Source organism: Equus asinus, chromosome 21 (assembly GCF_041296235.1).
Source record: "Equus asinus isolate D_3611 breed Donkey chromosome 21, EquAss-T2T_v2, whole genome shotgun sequence".
Lineage (NCBI taxonomy): Eukaryota > Metazoa > Chordata > Mammalia > Perissodactyla > Equidae > Equus > Equus asinus.
The window spans coordinates 66,681,926-66,706,673 of NC_091810.1; the positions used below are offsets into that span (position 1 = coordinate 66,681,926).

Sequence of the window (24,748 nt, forward strand, 5' to 3'; positions counted from 1 at the left end):
GTCTCTTCCCAAGCCTCTCCACCCCACTACAAGATCGCACACTACCTTTTCCCGTGGTTCACTCACCAACCTGATCCCTGGTTCTCAGCATTCATAGGAAGGCCTTCTCTAATCCTCTCCTCAACTCTGGGTTAGCTGCCCTTCATATGTGTTTCCATAGGACAGTACAGGCGCCCCAGTCACAGCACGTCTGATCATATGGTAATCGCCTCCTAACTGGCCTCTCTCTCCCCCATGAGGACTGGGTCACATTTTCACGTTCGGTACTGCATGTCCAACCTCAACACTGAGGACAGTGTTTAAAGAGTGCAAATTTGGGGTCCCTGTAGGCTAAACCATTCTTTGTTTACTTTGAGCATAACAAGAAGGAATTTTCACTAAGAGATCTCAAAGAATTGCATACTCCCAGTTTTCCTTATGAAGTTCCACACCAAGCAACATCCAGATGTCATGAGGACTGCCTCAGCTCACTGCCATATGTGGGATTTTAAGAGTCGGAACAGCTCTGGACCAGTGTGGTTTGCTTGGCAATAGGCGGTGGACACTGAGGGATTTTGCCCTCAATTTCCAGCCAACCCACTGCACAGATAACCAGACTATTTGTCTGAGGTTGAGTTCCCTGGGAAACGACTCTGAGACTCTGAAATTTGTGTGCAAGAGGTTTATGGGAAGGAGGTTATTGGGACCAACCGTGGAGGGAAGGGAAAGAAGCAGGGTTAGGCAGAAGGAGGAGCTGACCTGTGATCACTCTCAACAGAGGTCTCTTGATCCCATGAGGCAGTTGTGGAGCTTGGACGGCCCTTTAGACTTTGTCCTGAACCGAGGCCAGAGGGCCCACGCATTACTGCTCTAGAGGAAAAGTCACTGGTCGCTGTCTGCCCTTCCCTACTGGGAGCAATCGCAACCTTGAGCAAAGCGACTCTGTTAGGCAGCGAGCAATGAGGGACAGAGAATGAGACCCGGGGGCTGTCAGGGGCCCACAAGCCTGCAGCAGGGGACAAGAACAGCTGGGTCCTGAAGGGGGCGTTTAGGGGGCACAGCAGAGCATCCACCACTTGATTGCAGAAGAGAGGGAGAGAGGTTCTGATTCTTCCATCCCTTTCTCGTGGCCAGAACTCACGGGCCCAGGGTGCTTATCAAACACAACTTTTCTTCAAGTGATTGACAACATCATGGGACAGATTTCTCCCAAACATTCTTATAGGGATACATCTAAAGAGCTAACACGCATGTGCAGCTTTGGGCAGGAGGGCTGTGAAAACACGGAAAACTTCAGAGGCCCTTACTAAGAACAACAAACAATAGCTATACTTTCTTCAGTCCACAAGCTTCCCATGAGAAGGGGACTGAATCAGAATGAATCTGGATGAATCATGAAGTTCCAGGCCCTCAAATGGAATTTTCCTGAGGACCGATGATAGCAGATATAGAAATTGGATGCATATTTGTTTAGCTGAATTGAATGAAATCTTATGCAAAATTAGGGCACTCATACTTTTATTCTGAAAAAGTGAAGGTTTTAGTTCTAGAATATGCTAGGCCAATCTTTTATAGGTAAATTAATAAAGATGCCCTGGGGTTTGAGGTTGAAAACAGGAGGTAATGGAAATAGCAGAAAAGGAAAAGGGGTCTTACAGGAAGACTTGGGTGAGATAAAGAAGGGGAGGGGAGGGAAAATGGAGCCTTCTACTGCATTCTGGCCAAGTCTGAGGCAAGGAGGAAAGCTGAGAGGCCTCTAAAGGGGCTGACAGGTGTGGGCCCCAGGAAGGCAGAAATCAATAATTCTGAGTCATAAAACCAGAAAAGCATTGCACATTTGGATGGTGAAGCAGACCAGAAAAAAAAAAAAATCGTGTAGTATGCACAATATCCGTAAAAATAAACAAATAAATAAAAAACCATAAAAGCCACTTGCTGCAACTGTTGGGAAGGAGATCCTGGAATTACCGTGCTGCCTACTAAAACCGTGTGAACTCGCAATAATATTGTCCTGCGTTGTGGTGCTCTTTTAAGTTATTTAGTGAACACAAAATTTCAAAAGCTTTCATAGACTCATTTGGGACTTCCATTGCCCGCCCTTATTTCAAATACGACGCTCTAGGATGTGAATTCTCCTACTATGAGGGTTTTTAACACCTAATTTCTGTGGTTAGGTAGAAGTCATTGTATGTACACATTTTATCAATGGACATATATATAGCATTTGATTGTCCACAAACTCATGGAACTTTGCAATGAGCTTGAACCTCAAGGAAAAGAAGGATGGTAGTCCCAGTTCCATCATTTATTAGCCTTGAGATCTTGCAAAATCCCATTAATCATGGTAAGACACAGCTTTCTTATCTCTTAAAAAACATAGAAATGACTATAACACAGGCCCTGTCCATCTTGCAAGGATTTCTGATTCAAATGAGATTTTGTAAGTGAAAATAACTTGTAAACTTTAAGATGCAATACAAGCATAAGGAATTTTTATGACATCTACAGAAAGCAGAGGAGTCTATCATAGAAAGAGCACAGACAATATCTAGTAAAATTGGTGAGAAAAAATACTTTCCATATAATAAGTTCATTTACCCTTGGCCATTTTTCACCCTAGTAATAAAAGTTACCACAATATGAAACATAATAATAAACGAATTTGTTCATAGTTATTGTAGAAATTCTTTCTGTGCTCTAGATAACATCACAAAACAGCTGTGTCTGGCATGATAAAAAAAAAAAAAAAAGAGTCAGGCTAGCCTGGTGGCATAGTGGTTAAGTTCGTGCACTCCACTTAAGCTCAGTAGGTTCAGATCCAGGCACAGACTACACACCACTCATCAAGCCATGCTGAGGCAGCACCCCACATACAAAATAGAGGAAGACTGGCACAGATGGCAGTTCAGTGACAATCTTCCTCGAGCAAAAAGAGGAAGGTTGGCAACAGATGTTCGCTCAGGGCCAATCTTCCTCACCAAAAAAAAAAAAGAAAGAAAGAAAAAGAAAAAGAAAAGTCAATATTTACCAAGTATGACTAATATGGGCTGGCACTGTTCTAAGGGTCATATAGATATTAACTCATTTAATCCCCATTACAATCATAGGAGGAAGGCACTATTATTAAACCCATTTTACAGATGAGAAATCTGAGGCTCAGAGAAGTTAAGAAACTTACCCAAGATCACAGATGTAGTAAATGGCAGAGCCAAGAGTTGCATCCAAGCGGGCTGGCTCCCAGCCCAATATAGCAATATACCAACATGACAGAGAATGTCAATACTAACCTTGAAAAGTTACAACCGTGAGAAGGGGGTAGGAAGAGAAGGTCAGGAGAAGAAAATATTTTTTTAAATGTTAGATGCTTAATGTTTTTATCTACCCTTTTCCAAGGGCAAAAAACTATGTGATTAAAATCAAAACCCACAAACAATGGTCCAAAAACCAGGAATCTATCTTTCATAAAGGGACAGATTTGTCCTTGGTGGTTCTGCTGCCTGATCTCAAATGGACCTACCCCGTTCCCAATACTTAATTACCAATAATTCAGTTTGAACCAGCGTAAATGGACAATTTGGTCATGCCTATAGACTGCCACCAGAACTTCTATGGCAACCATCTTACAACAAAAAAATGACCTTGTAGCTTGAATCATCTCCTCTCTTTCAGAAGAAGAGAAATGGGACACACAGATGAGCTACACTGTTGGGTCAGGGATCTGGGCAATAATGAGCTCTGTTGTCCCATAGCTGACAATACAATACCCGGCCATTCAGAGCAAACAGGGCAAGTCAAATGTCCTTTGAGCTTATATGACCACCAGAAAAAACGGTCATTTTGAACTTTTTGGCTTCTGCCAGGGGAACCTTCTCTGTGCCAGGCACTATGTCAGAACCCAGGGCCCAGAGTAAGTGTGCCTCAATCTCTGCTCTGAGGAGTTCAGAACATAGCGGGGCACAGCAGGGACACAAATCACTGCGTGTGATGAGTGCTACAAAAGAGACAGGAAGAGAAGGGGACGGGAACACAGAGGAAGGAGGGGGGGAGACTGGAGGGGGATGTATATTCAGGAATTATTTTTGAGTAAGATGGATAGGATTTAGGGTTCAACCAGGTGGGGTGGGAGAGAAAGAGGACAGACCCCAAGATTTCTAGCTCTCAGACCAGCTCAGACCAACATAAAGACTACTTCTAAGAGGGTGTTCCTGAGTTCATTTGTTCAAAAAGCCCAAATGACAAGTTTCAAACTACCGTTAGCACCATCTGTTGGCCACAGCAGAAGTTGACATATATTGGGAAGGCATTAAGCTTTATCCAAATAAACTTTGAAAGTGTCAAAGCAGAAGAGTATCCATATATGATGGCACCCTTAACCTAGAAGAGGAGGAAAAGATAGTGTCTAAAAGGATGTGAGCTGTGAGGCCAGACTGCCTTGGGGGTAAATCAATATGATGTGACTTTGATCAAGTCACTTGTCTTGTTTAAGACTCATATTTATTCAAATTTAAAAGGAAAATAAAATAGTAAGTATGCCATAGAACTGTTTTGAGGATTATAATATATGCTGCATGAACAAGAACTCTCACACACTGGTAGTGGGAACCATTTTGGAAAACTGACTGTTGAAATCTATTCATGTTGAACATTTGTATACCCTATGATGCAGTGAATCTGCTCTTAGGAACATACCCAACAGAACTGTGTACCTATGAGCTCTGAATGACATATATGAGAATTTCATATTGTTCCTATTTGTAATAATAAAAAAATGAAAATAATACAAATTTCCAGGCCCAGAAAAATGGATACATAGATTGTGGTGTGTTCATACAATGGAAAACTATACAGTAATAAGCACAAGCAGTGAACAACCACACACAAAAAGATGGACAAATCTCACAAATATAATATTGAGAAAAGAAGCCAGACATCAACAGTACAGATTGTATAACTCTATTTAAATAACATGCAGAAATAGGCTAAATTAAGAAATATTGTCAAAAGCTAGGGTAATGATTATCATTAAGTGGAGGGTTAGTAACTGGAAGGAGCATATGGAAGCTCTGAAAATGCTAGCGATGCTCTTTCTTGATTTGGGTGCTGCCTACCTGAATGCATCTACTTTATAAAAATGTATAAAGCTGTACATTATCATTTGAGCATTTTGCTGTAAGAATGCTATATGTCACTAAAAATTGACTTAAATATATTTTTAAATGATATTCTGCCTGTAAAACTATCACACTATCCAATTTCAAGGCTTACTATAAAGCTACAGTAATCAAGACAGTGTGGTATTAGCAAAAGTACAGACACACAGATCAATGGACCAGAATAGAGAGCCCAGAAATAGACCCACACAAATATGGTCAACTGATCTTTGACAAAGGAGCAAAGGCAACTCCATGGAGAAAGGACAGGCTTTTCAACAAATGGTGCTGGAACAATTGGCTGTCCATATGCAAAAGAAAAAAAGAGAAGTCTAGGCACATACCTTATATTTTTCAGAAAATTAAATAAAAATGGATCATAGACCTAAATGTAAAATGCAAAACTATAAAACTTCTAGGAGAAAACACAAAAGTATGAGCCATGAAAGAATTAAATTGGTAAGTTGGACTTTATTAAAATTAAAAATTTCTCTGCAATAGACACTGCTAAGAGAATGAAAAGAGAAGCCACAGACTGGAGATTATATTTGAAAAACACATATCACATAAAGGTCTTGCATCCTAAAATATATGAAGAACTCTTAAAATTTCACAATAAAAAAACAAACAAATTTAAAAAGTGAGCAAAAGATCTGAACAGACACTTCACCAAAGAAGGTATACAGATGGCAAATGAGCATATGAAAAGATGCTCCACATCATACGTCATTAGGAAATTGCAAATTAAAACAACAATAAGATATCATTGCACACCTATTAGAATAACTAAAACCCAGAAAATTGACAATACCAATAGTTGGTGAGGAGGCATAGTAAGAAGAACTCATTTATTGCTGGTGGGAATGCAAAATGGTACAGCCATTTTGGAAACAGTTTCTTACAAAGTTAAACATAGCCTTATCATACAATTTACCAATTGTGCTCCTAGGTATTTACCTAACTGATTTGAAAACTATGTCCATATGTGCAAAAACCTGCATGTAAATATTTTGGCAGCTTTATTCAGAATTGGGAAAAATGAGAAGCAACCAAGATGTCCTTCAACAGGTAAATGAATTAAAAAAACTGTGGTACATCCACACAATGGCATATTATTCAGCGATAAAAAGAAAAAAGCTATTAAGGCATGAAAAGACTATACATGAATCTTAAATGCATATTGCTAACTGAAAAAAACAGCCAGTCTGAAAAGGCTACATACTGTATGATTCAAATTATATGACATTCTTGAAAAGTCAAAAGTATGGTAACAGTAAAAAGATCAATGGTTGCCAGCACAGATAAATAGATAAAGCACAGATGAATTTTTATGGTGGTCAATCTATTCTGCACAATAATGTAACAGTGGATACATGTCACTATGCATTTCTCAAAACCCATACAACTTTACAGCACAAAATGTGACCTTAATGTGTAGAAATTTTTAACAAATCATTTAGGAGGTTGTGAGATCCCAGGATGGAATGCGAAAAGTGATGAAACAATCTAACTGTATTACCTATGTATGAAAGAGACTCACAGCAGGTGGGGTAAAACAGTGCTAACCTAAGTAACTCTGGAAATGTCTGGAGTCTGTAAGACTAAAGGCAATAGAAACTAAACATAAGCACCATACTCTAGTTAATAAAGATTTTTCCCAGAGGCGTACGGATTAACAATTTTGCTAACGCTATAAATGTATACTGGCACTGAACAATTAAGAAAACAAATGGCAGATGGTGGGAGCTAAGTTTCCCATTGTTGGAGTGAGAGGTTACTAACAAGCAAGGGGAGAAGGTAAAAATGATACATGTGGTAATGGATTAAAGTTGGAGACACCAGTATGATCTCATGTTTCGCTTAATATGGTAACACATATGGTTGCAAACGGTAACACATAGAAATATAGATATTTGGATATACATGGTTTAGTATCCACACATATGTGTCCATGCTCGGTCAGCTAAGAGGGCCTAAAAGAAATGACACCCTAGCAACAGAAAGCATGCCTAGTGCCCAGATATTGGTTTCTATTATCATTCTCCAATAAACGGAACCAGGGCTCCTTGGAGATATGGCTGATTCTAGAACTGGAGTAGGAAATATGCAAGATGAGCTTGGAGCATTTTGTAGAGATAGAAAGTAAGAAGGTGCTCCAAAAAGAAATTAAAAACAAAAACAACCACAATAATGGGAGTATGTTAAAGGGAAACAGGAGTCAACGGAAAGAGCTCCCAATGGCCAAAGCTGGAATAATTTGTGCAACAAAATAAAACAGTATTGGATTATAACCAAAGTACAAAATAATTAAGCACGAGTTCATATTGACAACTAAATGATTGAATAATAAATAAATGGGGAATAACAGATAAATCTTCTGTGTAAAAGAATTCCAGATAATTTACATAGATACTCTGCCCTCCAGGAGGTGGACCACAACTCTCTACTCGTTAATTGTGAGCTGCACAGAGTGGCTAAAGAGTACAGTATGGAAAAGGGGGAACAGAGCAACTTTACAGTGGAGAAACCCGACAAAGACCACCTTAGTCAAGTGCTCAAAGTTAACATCAGCAATGGTAAAAATATGCACCCTTGATATGATGTGATGAAAATTGTACTTTACTTATGTGGTCTTCCCGAAAAACCCATAATCCCAGTCTAATCTTGAGGAAAGCATCATACAAATCCCAACTGAGGGACACTCTACAGAATACCTGACCAGTACTCCCCAAAACCGTCAAGGTCATCAAAACAAGGAAAGTTTGTGAAACTGTCATAGCCAAGGGGAGCCTAAGGAGACATATGCAATAAATATAATGTGGTACCCTGGATGAAATCCTGGAACAGAAAAAGGTAAAAACTAAGGAAATCTGAATAAATTACAGACTTTAGGGAGTTTTTTTAAAAACGATATCCCACTTTTAAAGCTCTCAGCACAGAACCTGGGTCATAACAAGTGCTCAATATATATTAGGTATTAGAACATGTTGGGAATGAAGAAGAGGAAGAAAAATTAAGTAAAGGAGTAGTTTGAAAGGAGAGTTTGGGGGTTATAAATTCTACTGATACATTGAGATAGAGACATTTATCAGCTCAATAGACAATCACTGAAGCTATCACAAAGTATACAAACACTACGGAGAACTTTTAAGTATAGAAACTGAGAAATTATTATATACAAGTAGACAGACAAGGAATAATTTGGGAATGAGACTTATCAGGAGGTAGGAAGAGAAGCAAAATATGATCATGGTTCAAAAACAAAGGAAAAAGAGTCTCCCAGGAAGGACAGTGTCAAGAGTTTTAATGCTACACAAGATTGGGACAGTGAAGACTATATATAGTCCCACAGCATTGTCTGTGACCTCCACTAGGACAGTTTTAGAAGAGTTGAATTTAGAATGGAACTTGAGTGAGGAAAGACATGAACCACTGGGGCAATGAAGTAAGGGTACAAATGTGACAGTCTACCAAGATGAAATAGGTAACAGCAATGACTTTATTGCAATATTTAAGACTTAAGAATTTTGTTAATTATTTGAAGGCACAGTAGAAAGGAAGCAATAGAAGATACAGGAAAGATGGGGTAACCAACAGAATACGGTCTGAGAGTGGGAATGAGAGGAAATAATCCAGTTCCCAACTGAAACAGTTAGTTTTGGAGAGGAGGATGACCCCTCTTCCTCTAAGACAGGCAAGAAAGAAGCAAGGATGAGTATTAATGTAGCCTGCTGCTGATAATTTTGATGATGATGATGATGATGATAGTTGCAGCTAACATTTATTGAGCTATTCCTATGTGCTTTATATTGGATGTCTCACTCATAGCATAACCTCAGGGGGCATGCACTAGAATTACTTTCATTCTACAGATGAAGAAAATGGATTCAGCTAAGGTAAATAACTTGCCCGAACCGGTAAGTGGCATAGTTTCACTGCTCCTCTTGACACTCTCCTCAAAATATTGCAGACCTCATCCCCTTCTTGGGAGCAGTATGTTTAGGTGCTTCCAGTACACAAACCTCGGTGTAGGAATTACAGAGCATCCCGGTCTACCTCTACTATGCTGTGGAGCCTTGTGTAACTCATGTGTTGCCTCTGAGACTCAGTCTCTCCTCTGTAGAATGAAAGACTAGGATTAGATGAATTGTTTCAGATTGTTTCTTCCTCCAACATTCTTTGATTACTTTTAAAGATCCAGAAAGAGTGTACAACCTAGCTGTAAAATCTTTCATAGTTTTTAAAGTGAAGAATGTGGCTCATTCAATCCAGGGGTCAGTAAACTTTTTCTGTACAGGACCAGATAGTAAATATTTTAGATCTTTCAGGCCAAATAGTGTCTTCCATAACCACTCAACTCCGCAATCATAGAAGTGAAAGCAGTCATAGATGATATATAAATGAATGAATGTGGTTGTGTTCCAATAAAACTTTATTAACAAAAACTGACCGCAGGCTGGATTTGACCTATGGGCTGCTGTTTACCATCTCTTACAACTTTGGAGCTGTGGCCATTAATACTGCCTCTCTCCTGTAACTCAGAGTATGACCTCAGATAAATCAGTTAAACTTGCCTCAAATCAGTAAGCCAGAGACCACAGAAAACAAGGGCATTTACCTTACCATGACATCAGGAGACAAAGCTAATAAACGTGATTGTAAAACACTGAAAACAGATTTAGGAATATCATACAGAATGGCTAGGCCAGCTGTTCTTTCTCTCCAGTGACTATTAAATAAGAAAAAAAGGGATTCAACGGCACCAACAGTTATCTAAGTTAAGAAAGAAAAAAAAGGTGAATGATTGGCTATGACATACCATATCACACTCTAGGGTAAAGTGGAGGATTTGACTTCTCTGGGTATCTTGAAGAACTGAATAGATAATGATGTGTTAACAATCAGAAATAAGTCCAAATCAGAAGTAATGGAAAGGAAGTGGACTTAAGGTCCTCTTCCTTGGCCCATGAGACTTACAAGACCCTTAATAACGTGCACCACAGTGGACACTTGTTGGCTGCATCCAAAGCATTCACTCAGCCCTTTCAGATTCCTTACTTACATTTGCAATTGTGTGATTCTGGGAATGTTGACTCAATCCTCATCTTCAGGGGTGAGTGTGTGATCAAGTCTAAGCCAATGAAATAGATGGATCAGAATGAATCTTGGACCCTCTCTAGGAAGGAAGGAACAAGGGCATATTCCCCTTGTCTGGACAGGACCATATGTGGACAGGAGGCCTGGAACTGCCGCCATTTGCTACCATGAGGGAAGCCAGACTGAATGATGCCAAACACTAGGGAGGGCCGGCCAAGAGAATCACAAGCAATAAAGTCAGAGTTCTAAGGACACTGTGGCCTTCTAGATCACATATCACTTGAAGCCTGCCCTACCCTTGGCCTTGGAAATTTGCATGACTGACATATCCCCTCTGGTGTCCAAGCCAGTTTGAATCAGTTATACTGTTACTTTCAAAGGTTACATCCTAACTGGTATATATTCTCTTCCTGATTTGTTTCTACAGCATGCCTTGGGTAAGGAGATGAAATGAAGGTTTAGAATGGTCCTCACTCTTTTATCTTCTTCTAAAATATTTTCTCAAACTTTAAATTGTTTTGAAAGCACAATAGCTAAATGATTACCTTATCGTCACTGTGGTTCCAATCTGTCAGCAACTCATTTCTTCCACAGCTTCCAAAAGCAAAAGACAGACTAGCTTGAAGTTCCCTGCCTGTTTAATCTGATCAGATATAAATGATCATAATTTAAAGTCCTACCCTCTTGAGAGAATTCCCTCTTGTAAATCAGTTCAGTCTTCAAGACTGTAAACTCCCACAACAGATGACCTCTGAGAGAAAGCTACAGAAATGAAACCATGAATACACTATTTCCAGCCCCCAGAGAACCCCACCCAAGAACTGGAAACAAGAAGAAATGGGACGTTAGGAGGAATCTTTCTGTTTTAGGGCACCAGAAAAGAGATTGCTGATTTATTCAGGAACAAGGGGAAGGGGCTAGAAAATGCTGGGTTATGTTTCATTCATTCTCTCCATTCTATTTTCAGTTTTTTCCAGGAACCAAAAGTACCGGAGGAAATCGTCAGTGTTCACCATATTGGATACTTTACATGAACATAAAAACAAGAGCAGGACAACCTATTGGCCGTCATAACATTTCTCCCTTGCTAGCCAGCAGCAAAACAAAGATAATGTATTAACCAGCCTCTCTGACTCATTCATCTTCTCAAGATATGCTGGATTCTTAGCCTGGAAAGATGCACGATGGTGAACATCCATCTTTTAAATGTCATTGAAACAAGGCTACTACTTCAAACACAAAGCCGTCTTTTTTTCCTTCCTTTTTTACTATTAGTAAGTAAAACTTTTCCAAATGGCATGCCCTCCTGGAAACTCAAATATAGATAGAACAGGCCCACTACAAAAATATGCATTTCTCTACGTGCCCAGAATATAAAGGGAATCAAGTAGACCAAATGGAAAGCAAACAGAAAAGCCAATGAAAAGCAGACACAGGGACCTTAAAGGCAAATCTTGCTTCTTATTGAAGTTATGTTTCTGATGAGTGCTCTTGGGATTCTATGCCTGTGAGAAAACGTAAAGCATTGGAAGGGGAGAGAAACAGTCTCAAAGCATGAAAAGATGCCTTGGGGACAATCCCAGGGGGTCTCAGGCTCTGTCTATGGCCTCTGCTTCTACATGCCCTGATCTAAGCATCCCCCTCCCCATCATACTAGCTGTTCCCTCATCTCTTCCAAGAGTAAGCTTATCTACAAATGGCATCATCCTCTTGTGCACATGGGGCTTGAAATCCCACTAGCATTATTCTTATATTACTTTTTCCTTCCTAGGGGAGCGTAGGAGAGTAATGTTATTTCCATTACTCTCAGCAAGGAAAGCCAAAGACCATGGTGCTGTTTCTTATAAAATATCTCAATGCTTGCTTTAAGAAAGAAGAAAAAATATTTGCAAATACCCTGCTAAAAATTCCTTTGTATAGGAACCCTACCTGCTTTATCTTTATTTCTTCCAAAATAGATTAGAGAAGAACTTTCTTCTTCATATTCCAAAGAAAATCATACTAGGACATGATGAGTTGTAGTCACAACTGGATAGGTAGGGGTTAAAATTATTTCCAAGAGCCCACATCTCTGACACCAAGAAAATTATAAAAGGTTCAGGACACTCCTTCTCCTTTGCTGAAGAGAAAATCAGTCAACTGTCTAAAGACTTGGCTGTGTGACTCCCTTCTGTCCTTTTCTGTCTCCTATCACTAAGGAAGTACACCAACTTCAGGTCTCTGGACCCCTGGAATTATTGAAAAGACCTACGGGGAGAAAGCTGGAATAAGTTGGAGGATTACCTAAATACTTTGTGAGCAGTTTCCTTAACAATGAAAAAGGGACTATGTTGAATTGCTTTACTATCCTGAAATTTCCATTCACCCTGCAATTAATAGAATCAAAGAATGGTCTGGTTCAGAAAGTGGAGGGACTCTAAATTGGCTTGTAATCCCTCAGCCTAACGCTCTCTGATTAACCATGTCTCTAACTCCTGCCCTGCTAATGACCATGTACTTTTCTAAACTCTGCACCAATCCAGGACAGAGAACAAATCCTGTTCATCCAGTAAAATCTGTCTATGCCTATTTTTTTGGAAAACCTTTGTAAGGTCAAAGAAACTATTAGTAGTAATTTTTTCCCATTGTAGAACAAAAAGAATATGCACTAAACCAACTAGAAGTTTCAGAAGCTCCTTGCAACCAACTCTTAATGAAAATGATGAAAATAAGGATAAAGATAATGCTAAATTCTACTAGCCTCACCTGGTGACTTGAAGCAGCAGCCTACCTTGAATCTTCAAATAAATTCACATTAGAACACAGTTAAGAACCTCCAAGCAAACTGTGCTAGTGGTATTACTGACATCTAGACTAAGCAGCCTTCTGTTGCAGTTGGATAGCTAATTTCCGAAGGATCTGCAAAGAACAATGGGTATCAAAGCTATAAATTGAGAAAGGGCTTTTGATTTGTAGGCAGAGTTTGGAGTGGAGCCAAGCTGAATATTAAACAAGGACATGAATAAGATTATTTTGAGGGTTCACCTGCTGGCCCGCAGAGAAAAGTTAGAAAGGATTTTCCACTATTATAAAAACGACACTGAAAAAAGGAGAGAAACTAAACATTTTAGATGGGATAATCAGTTTTATTGACAATCTGTTACATATTCAAGACAGGCTAGCTTCTTTGACAGAAAGTTTCGACCTAAACTTCAAATATCAAGGACGTGAGATGAGAAAAGAAGTTCTTTATCCCTACCACTAACCCATTTCCCCCAAAAAATGGCTTTCTACCATCTCTGCTCAAAGAACTAGAGATTAAAAGTTCAATTGTCAAATACAGTGACTTTTGCTCTTAATTAATTTTTTTAGGCTTATAAAATAATGAATTCAAAGAGATATCACACACAAACACACATAAATCTACTCAACGTTATATTTGATATTCTTAACACTTCAATTACCTTTTTTGGCCCTTGTTATCAGTAGGCCACAGCTTTGCTCAATATTTTCCACATATTTTTCCAAACGAATATTCTATCTACATAGCTGCCATTTTAAATAGCTTTCCATTCTTAAGGACACGAGAGAGATACACATGGCAACTGTTCCACATACACATACACACCCATATTTGCATGCATAACATATCCCTTCTTCTCCTTGCAAGGAATGAAGCAACTTCAAACAGGACCCGAAGATAATGGGAAATAACGGATCCTTCTTTTCTGCGTCTGCATCTCTTTATCCCCACAAATAAACCAAGTATCAATGTTGGTTTCTTTACTTGCTCTCATGAAAGACAAAATGGTGCAAGTACAGTCTTTTCCAACCATAGCTCTATGTTAGAATCTTCAAGGCGATCTTTTAAAGAATGTTAATACCTGGGCCCCATACCTAGAGATTCTGATGTAAGTGATTGAGTGGAAAGGGTCTTAAATTTGGAGACAGATGGACTTGCATTTGAGTTCCTTCTCTATCACTCTGAGTTCTACACTCTTGGGTAAGTTACTTAAATTCTCTGCCTGTCTCCTATTCTGTACAATGGGAATGGTGTCACCGAGAGGATCAGAGATAATATATGCAAAATCCCCAGCATACTCCCTAGCAATTGGTACACCTCCAAAAATGGCAGCTTATTATTATTAATACTCATTATTCTTCAGGTTTCCTGAGAGCAAAACAGAAACCACAGTAAAAGAGAAGGCTATGCAGACTTCAAGAATTCTAACATGCTTTAAATGTCATGCTGTTTAGTAACTATGTCCATGAAAAATTGTACAGTATCTGAAATACTACTGTGACATCTTAAAGAGGCAATACATTTTAGTGCTAAGCAATGATGTATTCTGACTCTTTTATTTCATTATACATTTCTTTTTATTAAATGTCTTTATCTAATTTAAGACAAATATATTAACTGGCTGAGTTATTTCATGACCCATATTTTTCAACCACCATAGAGTACAGTAGAGAGCTCTTTAATGTTTATTTAACAGTAGAGCATTCTTTGTGTTTAAATGAAGCCTGAAATCAGTGGTCTGTTGTATAATGGTGGTGTTCCTTGTTTTTATTTTTCTAAGTTACATATGAAACTACGCTGTAGAAAAATCTGAGTAGATGTAGCTGGACACATTACCAAGATACCATTGAGTCGTCATGGTCTGATAGTCCTCAGTAGCATGTTATTTGCATGGTATCTTGCCACCAAACGCCACAGTACAAAATGAGTCACTACAAAAATCAAACACAAACAGGAAGAAGAAAAACACATGCAAAGAGGGGAAAAATCTTTTCATTACAGTACGTTGACCTGAATTAGAAACAGTATTTTTCTCCAAGCAAGCCCACAAACGGATCCCTCCAGGAGAATTCCAAAGGAAAAGACGCAAAAAGAGGTACATTGGATACGTCGTGGGTCCTGTCTTCTACAGGATGGCGTATTCGTCTTCCTTTTCACAGAAAAAGTTCTAGCCCTGTTACTAAAAATGAAAGCAAAGAATTCATGAGAATAGAAGGTCTTGCTGGTACACGGAGTATGAGCACTGAGACTCATGGGAAAGGCAGCAAAGGGGAGCGAGTGCAATTATTTTCATTCTCAGTCTTCATGTTCCAGATATTGGAAAGAATAAAAGAGGTATTGGAAAAAGTGCCTGGAGGCACCACCCCAAATGTTTTAAATTACTATTCTGAACATTCATTAACCATCAAAAATATGCTATGCCAAACACAGTCTTTGGTAGATATCAATCAAAAGCACATTTTCTCACAAATGAACAGGGGAAAAAAGCCCCAACTCTGGCATCTTTGTTCTTCCTGATTCTTTTCTCTGGGAAAATATTGCTTTAAATTGCTGTTTGTTCTCATAATGGACTAGTGCCTTTGAGGTCTTTACTGCTTAAAGTGCTCTAATGTACAGTCAATATACATGTAAAGTTTGCACTGATTATATGCAGCTCAAAGGATTTCAAAACATCTCCCTAGAAACTTTTCCTTTCTCCTCAGAATTCCCCTATGAGTTTCCTGGGGGCTGATTTTCAACAGAGTCTCCTCTCGGAAATGGATTTCCCACAGACGTGGGCTACATCAAAGGCGAGCTCGCTAACTTGAGAGCAAGCTCTGATTTCATCGAATGGCCATGCGGAAGAACGAAAACAGCCTCCTCACAGCTAAGGGAAATGCCGGGCTGGGCAGGAAGCACTGCTCTCAGCCTTCCCTCCTAGGCTTCTCCAACCATTTTTCTTGGGGTTTCATTTCTTGCATTTTGCTGTGCTTATTTCAGAGGTCCTGGGCCTCCTCTCTCAGAATTTCTGCTAAATTCAACTGACTCATTTAGTGTGTAGCTTTCTTGCCCCCTCTTCAGCATTTGAGAGGGTTAGCTCTTAAAAGCGTCTTCACTCCAATTCCGTTCCACACACACTTCTCAGTCTCTGTCCACATGTGGCTGTTCAAAGGGGATGTGTGTCAGCCCTCTCCCATTTCACCCTGCACACTCATACCCTTGGGGAGAGCTCAGGCATCCTTCTGGCATTAATTACCATCTATCTGCTGATGACCCCAAACCACATCTCCAGCTGAAACCCTCTCAGTCCCGGATACCTAATGTGGGAAATGACTGAAACAGAAAACACATTATCTAATTCAAAAGGGTACACTGTTGCAGTGTAGGGAACACTCTCTTTTACCTGAGTCTGGAAAGTGTCTTCCTGAGGGACAGGGTTATGACCACAGAGATAAACCAATTAACAAGGGAAATCAGTTTGTTACATTTTCTTTTCCTAATCATCCTATCCGAATTCATAAACATGGTTTCAAGTTCTGGCTTGTGTTTTTAGTGTTTATAGGTTTTCCATATTTGACACACACACACACAAACGCCAGCCATTGTATTTTGCTCTGGGGTCATTTGGTCTCATGTCCTGGAACATCAAGACATATTCAACAAGGCAGCTCCACTGACTCTAGAAGAAGATCAGGCTTGAGAGTAAGGGAAGAGGCAAGAGGATGGGAACCAGTCTGGATTCCAAATAAAGGAGAAAAAATCTGGCAACATTGCTTGGATCTCACCCCTATAGGTTTCTAAACATTTGGTATTTCTTCAAAATAGTGGACACTGTAAATCAAAGTTATGAACCCAAATACCTGCAGAGGTCCAGAAGCTAAGTGATCAACTCTGAATGTGGAGCATGGGAGATGCAGCACACACACACCCTTTATAGGGAGCTGCAGCCCCTCAGCTCCAGCATCATGCTGTCCAGAAACATCCTCCACTCTCTGATGGCATCTGTCTTGGCTTTTGTCCTATTGCAATATACCCTGCATTTGCAATATAACAGAATTCCTGAAAGTTCACCTTTGCTCCAGTGTGTTATGAGATATTAGATCTGGGCAGGTCAAGAATGAATTCTAGTATCTTCTTCCTCTAGCTTCCACAGAGCCTGCTTCCTCACCTACCTGAGGTCTTTGCTCAAATGTCACTTTTCAGGCAGACCTTCCATGACCTCCCTGTTTAAAATTATTAACCCTCCTCTCCCAGCAATTCCTCCTCTCTGCTTTCCTCTTCTCCATAGCACCTAACACCTCACATACTATAATTTTTAATTGTATATTTGTCTGCCTCTCCTTTCCAGAATATGATCTTTGTAAGAGTAGATTTTTGTCCACTTTTTTCACTGCTCTCTCTTGAGTACCTAGAATGGCACCTGGCAGACAGAAGATGCTGAGTAACGTGTGGGTCAGATGAAAGAATTAATCCTTGACTAGATGTCAAGAGTGACTGGACCCATCTGGGTATTTTAGCTGCTCATGGGAGAATGATAGAACACAAGAAGCCAAAAAGTCCACAAAATAAAAAAAAAAAAAAACGGAACCCCAGGAGAAGCAAAAGAAAGCTCTCCGTTACACCTCTCCTGATAATGGCACCAACTGCTTCTTAATGGACGTGTGTTGTTATGGTGACACGAGTCAAGAGAATGGAGAAGATGGGAGGGAGCGATATCTATACAATTTTTGGAATGGTTTGCTCCCTCAAGATGGATTTACAGCACTACATAGCCTACTACCATGGGACAGCAGCCAGCTTGAAGTCAGCACCTGATGTCTAAGGTTTTGCAAACCAGACTGTCTTCTCTGGAGAAAGCTTAGGGAGGACCCAGGGCCCAAAGATGGGGATGGGGCCAGAAGGGGTATTGTGATACAGTGGAATGAGGGTCAGAATGGGAATAGAGAGTCTGGCTTTAGTCCCAGCCATACCATGAACCTCATTGCCTCATGTGCTCTGTAAGGCACATATTGTGGTACATTTTTTGCTCACCCTGTCTCTGAACTCATCATTTCATTTGACAAATTTTTTAAGAATGCCTACCAGGTGCAAAGCATCGTTCCAGGTACATAGGGGAAAGAGCAGAGAATCAAGTCCCTGGCCTCAAAAACTGAGTTATTGTGTGGTACGCTGAGATTGCCGACCTCGTATGAGCCTCTGAGCTTTATCTGGGTCAGGGGACCTATGGTGCAATCCTGGACAGGAGAACTGCGCCTTTCATATCTGCCTTCATTGGTCCCTTTTAAATCTTTATCTATAGTTGCATGTCACAGAAATTCTATAGACAGTTATTTCATCATTACTTTGTTATAGAAAGCAGTATACTAGAATCAGCTCAGGTCTTGCTGGCTTTTTGTGACCCCAGGCTGTCCAGAAAATTAATACAATTACGCTGTTAAGCACTCCCAAATATGTCCAAACCATTATATTCACTATGCCCAAAGGCAAGTAGCCCAATAGATAATCTGTAGTTTTATAGGAAAATGGCATAAGACCCATGGTTACTATCTCCCTCAAAATAAGACCATCCACCAAGTAAATCAGCTCACATTTGAAGCAAGTAGTTATTAGAACATTCCAAACCAATATACAAAAGGTGGGAGAATGTTAACTAAGGAACATTTTGAACAAAGAGTTGGGTGGTTGGAAAATGACTGATAACAGGTTAAATCTGAACGTGCAGAGTGAGTGCAAAGTTGGAGGCCAGGGTCAGGAAACAGAGCTGCAGGGAACTGTGTTAAGTCAGCACCATGTTGATATTCACACGGAAGATACTGCTTAGGAAGGAGGAGACCGTTACAAGCCAATCTCCTTAGAATGTCGTGTGCAGTTTGAAGCGCTCTATTTTGCAAATGTCAGGAGAAGGGAGGCAAAGCGACAAGAGTTAGCTATGATGCCTAGAGAAAAGGTTAAAATAATACATATTAATTAAAGAAATGAGAAGAATGTGTAAACAGGACCATGTCTACAAAGAAAGCATCCAAAGCAAGAATGTCTGGGAGGTCAGTATCCTCAGTTAATAGCTATAAGTTCACCCACCAGAGAGAAGATTTCTCCTCCAAGGGAAAAAAAATACTAACACCATATTGTGGACACGGCAAATCCGAGTACAGTGAGAGTGGAGGATTTCCTCCTGATGGGAGACTAACAAAAAAGCTGAACTTTCCTTGGTAGAAGCATCCAGTAAGAGGTTTTCCAAACCTGGAGTGGCAGAGAAGAAATCTCACAATAACCCTTGTTTTGACGTGCAAAGGAGGAAGGAAACAAATAAATCCAATTTCCAATGACTTTTTCAACAGTGGGTGAAATCACAGCCTTATGTTTTTAAAGTACTAAGTAGTTGCCACCTGCCATGCCAACATAGAAGCAGTCCAATTTTTAAATTTAATTCACAAAAAAGAAAAATTGACCATTTCCTAAAAGATCCAGGAAGAAATACTAGCAAGAAAAACTTATTTTAAATGTGTTTGTGTATTAAACTAATTAAATAAAAAACATGGAACAGGAATGAAATCATTCTAGTACTATTAAAAATTGCGTTTTCCAAAACCTCACCAAGCAGTATCATAGAATGAGGAACTTAAAGGACTTGACCTTTCTGCTTGACCCGCGGCAGAATTAAATCATATCTTCCCCAACCTGATTTCTCCCATGAAATCTATTCTGTTTAGGATGAAGGTCAAGTACCAAGTGAGAATGATTTAGTGCTGCTCTTCAAATCCAATTCTATAATCATACTCTTGTCTCAGAATACCAGCTGGACATCAAAGATGAAAAGAAAAAAAGACACAAAAAAATGCAGCCACACTCTCAAGAATATTAGGAAGCTGGAATACGACCACTTCAAATTCTATCACCCTCAAGTACAAATAGAATTTCCATTCATCAAATACTAAGCAAACACGGAGCCCGTTGCCGGCTCCACTGTTTTTAGCATCTCACCTTTTCACACAGAGCAGCGCTTCCCATTGTTATCTCCCCTTTCTCAAAAGAACTTGACTTCTTTTGAAAACCTGCAGTGCTTACATTAAATCCTTTTCTTTCCTTTTCTGTCCATGCATAATAGTCACTTGACTCCAGAGAAAGTAAAACCTGGCAACCCATGGTATTACTGAAAATACTTCAAGAACAGGTAGGACCAAAATAGTACAGTGGACAAGCATAGCAACTGTTTGGTTCATAATACAAACCTAACAGCAGTTTGGAGTGGGAAAAGAAATTGTGTATATTGATTATTACCTGTGCAATGACAAATGATCAGAGGTTTTGAGGAGGAAGATGTCATTTAAGTAGATGTCCTAAGGCAAATTTTGAGTTAGGGAAAAAGACTGCGCGAAAGGAATTTTCTCCCCCAATTCTCTCTTCTAAGGCACTTCAGAGGCATGCCATAGATTAAAATTATTCTTCACGTATAAGTTAGGGTTCCAAATAAATATGTTTGCAAAGACAAATGAACAACATATATTAAGTGAGTACCTACTATGTGCTCTATTTTTGCTATGGTCTTTACAAAGTAATAGAGGAAAGGGTGCTCTGTTTAAGAAATCTACAGTCCAGGTAGGGTAATCAGACACCTTGGTGTCAAAAGCTAAATTATAGGGCAAAACGGCAAAATGGAAGTTGTCATCAGGCAGTATATTACGTAACTATGTGTTCTGTGATCAAGGAGTGGTATGAATTCAAAGGAATGAGATGCCACATGAACTTGGCAGATCAAGGTGGGCCTTGAAATAAGGTTAAAATTCTGGCAGCTTTAGAGGGGAAGAAAGAACAAGACTTGGGGAAAAAGTTACATGAACAGAACCTGAAGGCAAAAAGTCCAAGTCCTATTTGGGAGGCAAAGATAGAGCGCAATTGGCTGGGTACGCTCTCTTGAAGGCAGTTCAAAGTTGTCGAGGTCTAAGTTCATGACTTTTTATATGTTAAATAGTATATAACTATGAGACTGTCTGCCTAATACCCTCCCTCTCCATTCTCATGGCAAGGTACAAGTTTGCCCACCTCTTCACTCCTTGGTTTCTTTTTTTTCCGTAATTTACTATCTTAACCATTTTTAAGTGTACAGTTCAGCGATGTTAAGAACATTCATATTGTTGTACAAACATCACCACCATCCGTCTACAGATCTCTTTCATCTTGCAAAACTGAAACTCTACTGATTAAACAATAACTATGACATCCTGCCCTGAGCCACTGGTAACCACCATTCTACTTTCTCTCTTCCTTTTTTTTTTTTTTTTTTTTTTTAATCTCCTCTTTTCACCCATGCCCCAGACTCTGGTAACCATCATTCCACTCTCTGTTACTATGAGTTCAGCTTTTTTTTTTTCTTTTTTAGATTCCACACGTAAGTGAGATCCTGCCATATCTGTCTTTCTGTGTCTGGCTTATTTCATGCAGCATAATGTCATCCAGCTTCATCCATGTCATAAATGGCAGGATTTCCTTCTCTTTTAAGACAATAATATTCCATTGTACATAAATACCACATTTTCTTTATCTATTCATCCATCGATGACATTTAGGCTGCTTCTTATATCTTGGCTATTGTGAAAATGCTGCAATGAACATGGGAGTGCAGCTATTTCTTCGAGATCGTGATTTATTTTCTTTGGATGTATACTCAGAAGTAGGATTGCTGGAGTGGTGTGGTAGTTCTATTTTTAATTTTTTGAAGAATTTCCATACGTTTCCATCATGGCTGTACCAATTTACATTCCCACCAACAGTGTACAAGGGTTCCCTTTTCTCCACATCCTCACTAACACTTTTTATCTTTTGACTTTTTGATAATAGCCATCCTAACAGGTGTGAGGTGATTATCTCCTTACAGTTTTCATTTACATTTCCCTGTCATTAGTGACTCTGAGCATCTTTTCATATACCTATTGGCCATATTTATGTCTTCTTTGGAAAAATGTCTATTCAGATTCTTTGCCTATTTTTTAATTGTTATTTGTTTTTTTGCTATTTAGTTGTAAGAGTTCCTTATTTTGGATATTAACCACTTATCAGATATATGGTTTGCAAATATTTTCTCCCATTCCATAGGTTGCCTTTCATTTTGATTGTTTTACTTTTTCTGTACAGAAACTTTTTAGTTTAATGTAGTACCATTTGTCTATTTTTGCTTTTGTTGCCCGCGCTTTTGATGTCAACTCCAAAAAATCACTGCCAAGACCAATATCAAGAAGCTTTTCCCTGATGTTTTCTCCTAGGAGTTTTATCGTTTCCGATCTTACGTTTAAGTCTTTAATCCATTTTGAGTTGATTTTTGTGGATGGTGTAAGATAAAGATCTAATTTCATTCTTTTGCGTATAGATATACAGTTTTCCCAGCACATTATTAAAGAGACTATCCTTTCTCCATTGTATATTCTTGGTGCCTTTGCCAAAAATTAGTTCATTGTTTATGCATGGGTTTATTCCTGGACTCTGTCTCATTGATCTATGTGTCTGTTTCCATGCCAGTACCACACTATTTTGATCACTATAGCTCTGTAATATAGTTTGAAATCAGAAAGTGTGATGCCTCCAGGTTTGTTCTTTTTGATCAGGATTGCTTTAGCTACTTGGGGTCTAAAATTAAAATTGCTTTTCTATTTCTGCGAAAAATGTCATTGAAATTTTGATAGAGATGGAACTGAATCTGTATATCACTTTAGGTAATATGGACATTTTAACAATATTAATTCTTCCAAACTATGAACATGAAATATCTATCCATTTATCTGTGTCTTCTTCAATTTATTTCATCAATGTTTTATAGTTTTCACTGTACAAATGTTTTACCTCCTTGGTTAAATTTATACCTAAATATTTTATCCTTTTTGATGCTATTGCAAATGGGATTGTTTTCTTAATTTCTTTTTAGGATAATTTGTTTTAGTGTATGGAAATGCGACTGATTTCTATATGTTGATTTTGTATCCTGCAACTTTGCTGAGGTGATTTATTAGTTTTAACAGATTTTGGGTGGAGTCTTCAGGGGTTTCTGTATATAATACCATGTCTTATATAAATGGAGACAGTTTTAGTTCTTCCTTTCTACACCTGGATTTCTTTTTTTGCCGAATTGCTCTGGCTAGGACTAACCATAATCGTTGAATAGAAGTGGTAAGAGCAGGCACCTTTGACTTGTTCCTGATCTTAGAGTGATCATACTTACTTAGAGTGAGCATGATGTTAGCTGTGGGCTTGTTATGTATGGCCTTTATTATGTTGAGGTACATTCCTTCTATACCTAATTTGTTGACAGTTTTATCATGAAATGATCTTGAATTTTGTCAAATGCTTTCTCTGCACCTATTGAAATAATGATATGATTTTTATCCTTCATTTTGTTAATGTGGTGTATCACTTTTATTGATTTGTGTACTTGAATCATCCTTGCATCCCAGGGATAAACCCCACTTGATCATGGTGTATGATTATTTTAATGTGCTGTTGAGCAGATATTGTTGATTGGCTGAAGTAAGAGCCATTCCTAATGCCTACCCTATTGTTGCCTCTCACAGCAGAGCTAGTTGCATGTTTTCTCAGACTCCCTCACAGGTAGGAACATTCACAAAGCTCCAGGTGAGGCATAAAGGAAAGCCAGCTGTGGGCTTCTGAAAGAAGTAGATAAAAGAGACTGAAGGAAGAAGTTTTGCTAACCATGCAAACTTTTCTCTTCTTGCCTTGAATGTGTACATGATATCTCGACCTCTGGGAGTTATCTTCTCATGAAGAAATGATAAGGGGAATATGAAAAGCCTACATGGGGAAGACAGAGTGAAAAAAATAAAATGCTACAAGGTTCTTAACGATGTCACTGAAATCACGGTTCAACTCTAACTCCAGATTGTTCTATTGTAATAGTAAATAAGTGTTAAGCCACCACTAGTTAACACTATTTTGTTACTTGTAGCCAAAAGCATTCCCAACTGACTTACCTGCCCTCACCCTTCATAATCCCAAGTCTACAAGGCTGCCTTAGGAGAAGCCATATTCTTCATGACTTTACTCTGAGGCTACAGTTACCGCTCCAAGGATGAGGCCCTGCCTCAAGTTCCTTCCTGGGATTTGTCGAACTGAATCTGAAAAAGAAAGGTAGCCCTCTCACATGACGAAAGTTATATAAAATGTTAAACCTGGGTCATCAGCAGCAATGGTTTTGCACTGAAAAGGCCTGTCTACGATGAGAAAGACAAGAGTCAACATTCACAGACAGGCATAAATGAAACATAAAAGAAAGTCCTGGCGGGATTCGGTTCTCTAATGCCAGATGTTCCAGAACCATGTGCATTGGTGCCCTTTCTACAGTTTGGTGAGTCAACCATTCTTTGAATTCCAATAAATCTCCCTTTTTGCCTAAACTAATTTTGAGTTAGGTTTCTTTAATTTATAACCCAAAAGTATGCAACTCATATATAATATTTCATATTCTTCCCAGAAGAAATTTCCTATGATTTTTCCATTAAACTAAAATGAGAAGCAAATATGAATTTCCCAGAAGGTCAAAGTATAAGAAAAAGGTAGGGTTCATCTTTTCTACTAAATCAGGCCGGGAAATGCTATTATTCTTCTGTATTCAAATCCCAAGTCTACCACTTAGCAGTTTTGTGACCTTGCGTAAGTTATTTAACCTCTCTGGGCCTCAGTCTACTTATCACAAAATAAGAATGACAGTTGTAGCTAACTCACAGTGTTTCTAAAAATTAAGTAAGTCAATACATATGAA

The 24,748-nt window shown here is 39.0% G+C and overlaps 1 protein-coding gene and 1 long non-coding RNA gene across 11 annotated transcripts in view; both read right to left on the reverse strand.

The window, feature by feature from the left end:
* The window catches only part of LOC139041362 (uncharacterized), a 70,539-nt gene extending 70,337 nt beyond the window's left edge, over positions 1–202 (reverse strand). Inside the window, exon 1 of the long non-coding RNA XR_011496372.1 lies at positions 67–202. This is a non-coding gene — a long non-coding RNA (uncharacterized lncRNA). The remainder of the gene's footprint in view (positions 1–66) is intronic.
* Positions 1–24,748, reverse strand: part of RBMS3 (RNA binding motif single stranded interacting protein 3) — a 1,423,334-nt gene that overhangs the window by 1,152,291 nt on the left and 246,295 nt on the right. The window lies entirely within an intron of this gene.